General features: G+C 47.9%; 1 protein-coding gene across 1 annotated transcript in view; it reads right to left on the bottom strand.

The window, feature by feature from the left end:
• The window catches only part of ZNF407 (zinc finger protein 407), a 380,108-nt gene extending 372,790 nt beyond the window's left edge, over nucleotides 1-7,318 (bottom strand). The window contains exon 1 of the mRNA XM_018039541.1: nucleotides 7,247-7,318. The gene's annotated coding sequence lies outside the window, so the exon portion shown is untranslated. The remainder of the gene's footprint in view (nucleotides 1-7,246) is intronic.

Here is a 7,352-nt window from a genome sequence, read left to right on the forward strand (position 1 = left end):
GTCGGGTATTCCCATCTCTTTCAGAATTTTCCAGAGTTTCTTGTGAACCACACAGTCAAAGGCTTTGGCACAGTCAATAACGCAGAAATGGATGTTTTTCTGGAACTCTCTTGCTTTTCCCATGATCCAGCGGATGTTGGCAATTTGATCTCTGGTTCCTCTGCCTTTTCTAACACCAGCTTGAACAGCAGGAAAGTTCACAGTTCATGTATTGCTGAAGCTGGCTTGGAGAATTTTGAGCATTACTTTACTAGCATGTGAGATGAGTGCAATTGTGTGGTAGTTTGAGCATTCTTTGGCATTTCCTTTCTTTGGGATTGGAATGAAAACTGACCTTTTCCAGTCCTGTGGCCACTGCTGAGTTTTCCAAATTTGCTGGCATATTGAGTGCAGCACTTTCACAGCATAACATATTTATTAAGTGTCTCTTTATACCAGGTACCAAGCAAGTTACTGGTTAAAGAGAAAGAGGTCTGTTCCCTGCCTCCTAGCAGCATTCAGGCCCAGGGAGGAGACAAACCAGGTATGTATCTTCCAGGTGACTCAGGCTGGGACATTAAAGGCACACACATTTCGAAAGCAAAGCCAAGTTATGGGTAGAGATGTGTAATACAGCCAACAGTTTCATCAGCCAGGAGAACACATGCCCCAGCGCCCCAGGGCGGGCCAGGGGTGGGCAAGGGGAGATGAGGGGTGGTGAGGCCCTGTGATGACCATCCATCTCCCACGACAGTGCTCCAGGAGGATTCCAGGAAATGCAGCCGATCCTGGAAAGCTGTGCACTGGAAAACACACCTGAGACAGAACCATAGCAACACAATTCCGACAAACAGCTTCCACCACTGCCAATTCAAGACGGACACTGACTGCGATCACAGACAAGTCACTGAGCCAATAACTGGTCTCCCAGCAGTAACACCATTGCCCTTCCTGCTGTCTGAGTCTAACAAATGCAGTGAAGCCTCCCAAGAAATCTCCCACGGTTCACGTCAGCCTCAAAGGATTCTGACATTAGATGTTCATTTATTTAAAACTTATGCACCAAAATCAGTCATTAGCAGGGTCAATAATTATGAAGAGAAAATGTTTAACCATAGAGCACAGAAAGATGTCAGACACTACCTCAACCAAGAGGTCAAAGGTAACATTCACCACTGATAAGATATACCGACATCACGTGCACTCCAGTGTGACGCACTGAGGGCAAGCCTCACCACTGGTGTATTCTTGACCAAAACACCTAACCCTTAATTTAATCCTGAAAGGAGATGACACAAATTCAAACTCACTAACAGTCTACAAAAGAACTGATCAGGACTCTTCAGAAGTGCCAAAGAATTGTTGCTTTCAAACTGTGGTGTTGGAGAAGACTCTTGAGCGTCCCTTGGACTGCAAGGAGATCCAACCAGTCAATCCTAAAGGAAATCAGTCCTGAATATTCATTGGAAGGACTGATGCTGAAGCTGAAGCTCCAATACTTTGGCTGCCCGATGCAAAGAGCCGACTCATTGGAAAAGATCCTGATGCTGGGAAATTTGAAGACAGGAAGAGAAGGGGACGACAGAGGATGAGATGGTTGGATGGCATCACTGACTCAAAGGAGATGAGTTTGAGCAAACTCCAGGAATTGGTGATGGACAAGGAGGCCTGGCATGCTGCAGTCCATGAGGTCACCAAGAGTCAGATACAACTTATTGACTGAACAACAAGATCACCACCACTCTTCAGAAGTATCAAGGCCAAAGAATATAAACCTAAAAGGAACTGTCACAGATTGGAAGAGACTGCAGAGACATGATCAGTTCAATTCAGTCACTCAGTTGTGTCCGATTCTTTGTGACCCCAAGCACTGCAGCAAGCCAGGCCTCCCTGTCCATCACCAACTCCAGAAGCTTACTCAAACTCATGTCCATTGAGTCAGTGAGGCCATCCAACCATCTCAGCCTCCGTCGCATCCCCTTCTCCTCCCACCTTCAATCTTTCCCAGCATCAGGGTCTTTTCCAATGAGTCAGTTCTTCACATCAGGTAGCCAAAAGTATTGGAGTTTCATCTTCAGCATCAATCCTTTCAAGAAATATTCAAGACTGATTTCCTTTAGGCTGGACTGCTTGAATCTCCTTGCAGGAGACAGGGTAACTATGAGCAAAGGAGGTCCTGGACTGGATACTGGACCAGGAAAAGGACATCAGAGCTGAAACTCAAATACGGTCTTCAATTGTATCAACAGCCTGGTTTCGCTAACTACGCTCTGGTTACATAAGATGTTAACATCAGGGACCTGGCTGGAAGGTTATAAACCTCTCTGGACTGTTTTCGAAATTGTTTTGTAATTCCAAAATTATTTCAAAGTAAAAAGCGTTTAAAAATTATTTAAGATGAGAGGTAAAAATGTACGGGGACCACTCATTAACTCTAACATAAAAGTACACTACCTCTTCCAATAACTGTGCTAAAAAACCGCAGTAATTACAAATAAGGCTTAAACCAGAATAAATGACAATTATTCAATAAAAGTCCATGAATAGGATAATCTGGAGAGCAGAGTAACTTTCCAGATAAGTGACCTACCTTATTTTATTTTCCCCTTTACTCTTTTTTAATTCAATTCAACTTACATTTTTTTAACATTTATTATAGGCACAAACTGTGTTTGGGCCTAACAAGATTTTGATATATAAGAAAAGAACATTTTAGTACATAAACAGAAAAGGATAGAAAAATGACACTGGAAGTAACTTTTTACTCCCAGACAATCCAGCAGTCAGTCTGGACACCGTTTTCGGTGTGAATGTTGGTAAGATTGGGGGCTCTCACAGCTGAAGTGTATCCCTTTCAATAGTAAGTGTCTCTGACCACTAGAATCACCTTCAAAAATTACCCCTGAAAATGCCAAAATGACTCTGAGAAATACTCCATGTCTAGTCCTTTCTATTTTCATCCAATTATATGATGTCCTTTCAACAGTGTCTCTGACCACTAGAATCATCTCCAAAAAGTACCCCTGAAAATGCCAAAATGACTCGAAAAATACTGCATGTCTAGTCCTTTTTATTTTCATCTAGTCATATGACATTGGTGCATCACTGTTTGTAATGAGTACGAGGGGAAAGGTGAGGCTGGTAAAACCTGTGGTTTACTTGCGATCCTCTTACAAGAGATCAAAGGCAACATCACCCAAAGTGTGGTCTCAAAGCTAAGAGCTTCAACATCACCCAGGACCTGTCAGAAGTTAAGAATTCCCAGGCCCTGTGCAGACCTGCTGAACCAGAGCCCCGGGTGATGTCCAGCGTCCATGTTTTCACAAGCCCCCCAAGTGACTCCGATGCACCTTCAATTTGAGAAATACTGATGCTTCAAACAGCAGAAAGATTGGCCTGTAAACCAGGAGGCCTGATTCTAATCCTTGTTCTGCCACTAATTTCTGAGACGGATCTGTCACTTAGCTTCTGTGGGGTTCAGCCTCCTCTTCAGACAATGAGGGAACGAAATAGATCGCTTCCACAGTCCTTATGCCCTCTAAAATGTGACAACTCTATGAGGCCCAAAAGTGAAAAAAAGATCCACAGCATCTCACATATTTCTCTTTCATCAAAAAGAAACAAAAGTTCTTCATCAACTGGTCTCTGAGTCATATTTTTCATAATTTTAAATAAAGCTGCATAAGCTTTAATGAAAGTCATATAAACTCTGATTTTGCAGTTTTCTATTTGTTCTATATCAAGTCTGTTTTGGAGGAGTTTCACATAACAAAAATTCCAAGAACCGTCTCTACAGACTGAGTTGTAACTTCCGCCCCCCAACCCCTACCCCGTATTCATAATTTGAAGCCCTAATGCCCAATGTGACAGTATTTAGAGATGGGGCCTTTGGGAGGTAGGCTTAGTAAGGTCATGAAGGCGAGGATCCCAAGGTGGGACTGGTGTCCTCTTAAGAGGAAGAAAGACCAGCGCTCTCTCACTCTCCACCACATGAAAGCAGAGCAAGAAGGTGGCCATGTGCAAGCCAGGAAGAGCCCTCAGCGGGAATCGGCACCCTGATCTTGGACTCCTCAACCTCCAGAACTGTGACAAACAAACGTCTGCCGGCTTGGCTACCAGGCTACGGTGTTTTGTTAGGGCAGCACGAGCTGACGAAGGCACTCAGACTCTGGCGTGGGACTCTCAGACACCACCTTACAGTTCAGAAGAAGGGTGCTCCGTGACCTCTCATAATGAGCGTGATCAGATCGGAGGAAGCATTTAGCAAGCATGAAAAAGAGTAAGTTCTGTTTCCTAGACCTCTGGCCTAAGCTATACCAACGTAAATATAAGCTCTGTCTTCATTCTTCCTACATCTGCAGTTTATATCAGACACTGACACGTGCCTGGCTCTGTCCTGATCCAAGCTTCTATCAGCCTGATCCCAAGTGACCCTGGACCTTGGCATGATAACCCCACTATTCCTTCAGAGACCAAGAATAGTATTTCTCCTTTTGTGTATTTAAAATTATTGTGACTTTATGTTAGCAATATATATGTTTTTTGTTTCAATAAACTCTATGAAACTCAAAACCAAAATCATAATGCCTATTATTATCTCTTGCTATTCCACTAAACAGTATAACAACTCAAGGAGGGTTGTAATGACCAAAGGTCTCAGGAAATGTACAAGTGAGACATTATGCAATAATTCTTTCCTGGAAGAAAGAAATTATTTAGGAAAACGAAAAACTGTTGATTGGAAGAATCTTTTGTACGGTATTTCATTTTTAAAAAGTACATTTAAAGTTTCAGTTTGAGAAGATAAGAATGTTCTGGAGGCAAGTGGTAATGATGGCTACACAATGTAAACATACTTAATGTCACTGAACTGTACACTTAAAATGGTTAAAATGATAAATAATATATTATTTATATATCATATCATATTACCACCAAAAATTGATATACTGATAAATTACATTGGGCTTCCCAGGTAGCTCAGATGGTAAAGAATCTGCCTGCAGTGCAGGCAGAGACCTGGGTTCAGTCCCTGGGTCAGGAAGATCCCCTGCAGAAGGGAATGGCAACTCACTCCAGAATTCTTGCCTGGAGAATCCCATGGATAGAGGGGCCTGGCAGACCACAGTCCATGGGGTCACAAGAGTTGAACACAACTGTGACTAACACACACAGTAAATTATGATACCTTTTAAGATTTATATTTAAAACATACCCCTTCATTTCAAGCTAAGTGCCACCCTCTTTCCTTAAAATATTCGTGTAATAAACATTCTTGAGAAACTCAAAACAAAAAAAAATAACAAAATGTATCGGTCTTAGGTATTTCCATTACGACTGGGCTTTAATTTATCCTCGTATTCATGGATTTATAAACCAGGATTCTTCTCACACCCTGTGATACCTGAGAAAACAGATCTCTTCTTTGAGGGGCTGTGAGAGGGAGGGAGGAGAATCAGATTAGAAGAATCTGTTTTATAACGGCTAGAGAGCTCTCCTCTAATAAAACCTAATTAGAATGAATGCTGGGGAAAACGTCCCATCAATCAAGGGAACCCCCATTAACCCTGGAGATCTCACTCAAGGCTGCACCCTGCAGGCTCTCAGCGCTCCTCCCCCGCAGTGACCACTCCCCCTGTAGGCCCGCGCTCCACTTCAGCGCTGAGCAGCAGGCACTGTATCTGTCTGTGTGTCTGTCTCCACGACCCGCCCTAAAATCATCTCGGGCAACATCTCTCCTTCACCTAGAAGGGTGTCTGACAGGAAGCAGGAAGTGTTTAAGTCAAGTCAGAGACTGTGCTTTGCTGAACAACAATGGAACTCTGTCCAATCTTGCAGTTTTTGAGCAAATTTGAAATTATTCGAAAATAAATTTTTTTAAAGGAGGACGGGTAAACTGCGCTGTCTGCAATCATCACAGCTGTCTCACATGTCACATCAGAAGACACGAGCTACTGAAGAGTCCTGCCCTACTGTTCACCACCGGCGACACTAGGAGGCCGTCATTTCATACGGAGCAAACTTGTAAAGGAGGCTTCCCTGGTGGCTCCGTGGTAAAGAATACGCCCGCCAGTGCAGGCAGGGGACCGGGGTTCCAACCCTAGGTAGGGAAAATCCCCTGAAGGAGGTAAGTATTCTTGCCTGGAAAAGCCCATGGACAGAGAGGAGCCTGGCGGGCTACAGTCCATGGGGTTGCACAGACTCGGCCCCAAGTTAGTGTCTGAGGACTTGAACACAAACTTGAAAAAGAATGAGTAACAAACATTTGAGATTGGAATCCCCGATGTTAACTTTGGCCAAGTTATTTACTCTGGGTCTCCGTTGGTGAAAGGGGAGTAATTCCTACTCTACAAGACTGCTGTGCTAAATAAAGCATACAGAGTATCTGTCAAACGAGCTCCTAAGGATGCTCTGATCAATATACGTCCGGTCCTCCCACTGGACTAACAAACACTTCACCGCAGGGCAGGTGCAGGCGGTGACCAGTTCCAGGGGCTCAAACTGTAAAGTTCTCCCTCGATCGGCGCCAGGGCTACTATCCTCTATGAAGGAGTCCTGCACGTGTGCGCGTGGGTGCCCACCCCGCCCAGGCGTCCTGTTGCAGAGTTCCCCTGGAAAACAACCCGGGCCGTTCACACCGCGGCGCAGCCGACAGGGGTCAGCCGCTTTTGCGGCCCGCGGCGCCTGGCCGGGTCCCCGGCTAGCGGCCCGAGAGGACGGAGGGCGCGCCCGCCGGCTGCACCGGGCGGGACCCGCGGCGGCCGGCAGCCCGGGCGGTCTGTGTCCCGGGCCGGGCGGCTTGAACCCGAGCGGCCGGGCCCCGCGGCCTCCGGCGCTCCGCCCGCCCGGCGTCCGTAACGGCGGCGGCGCGGCTCGGGGAGGCCGGGAGCGCGCGGCCGGAGGCGGCCGGCACGCGGCGCCCGGGCGCGCTGCGCTTCCCTGCTGAGCAGCCCGGCGGGGGGAAGCGCCGATCGCGGGCGGGGGGCGCGCGATCGCGGCCTCGGCGCTGACAGCCAGCCCGGCGGGGAGAGCCCGGCGCGGGCTGCGGGCGTGTGTCGGGGGCGTCGGGGCGGCGCCGGGAGGGACCGACGAGCCGGGAGGGGCGGAGGCGGGGGGAGGGGGGCGGAGGCAGAGCGAAGGGCCGCGGCGGGGCGCTCAGCGCCCATCGGCCCGCGCCCCAGCCCGCGGGCCCCCGCCCCCGGGCTCTGCGCTGACGCCGGACGGCCCCCGCCCCCACGCCCCCCGCCCCGGCCGGGGGGTAGCTCACCTGTTTGTCGGCGGGGCCGCTCCCGCTCGCCCCTCTGACTGACTCCTCCGGCTCACCGTCTTCCCTCTGGGAGGAAGGGGCGGGACTTCCGGCTTCGGCGCTCCCC

The sequence above is a fragment of the Capra hircus genome, chromosome 24 (assembly GCF_001704415.2).
Source record: "Capra hircus breed San Clemente chromosome 24, ASM170441v1, whole genome shotgun sequence".
Taxonomy (NCBI): Eukaryota; Metazoa; Chordata; class Mammalia; order Artiodactyla; family Bovidae; genus Capra; species Capra hircus.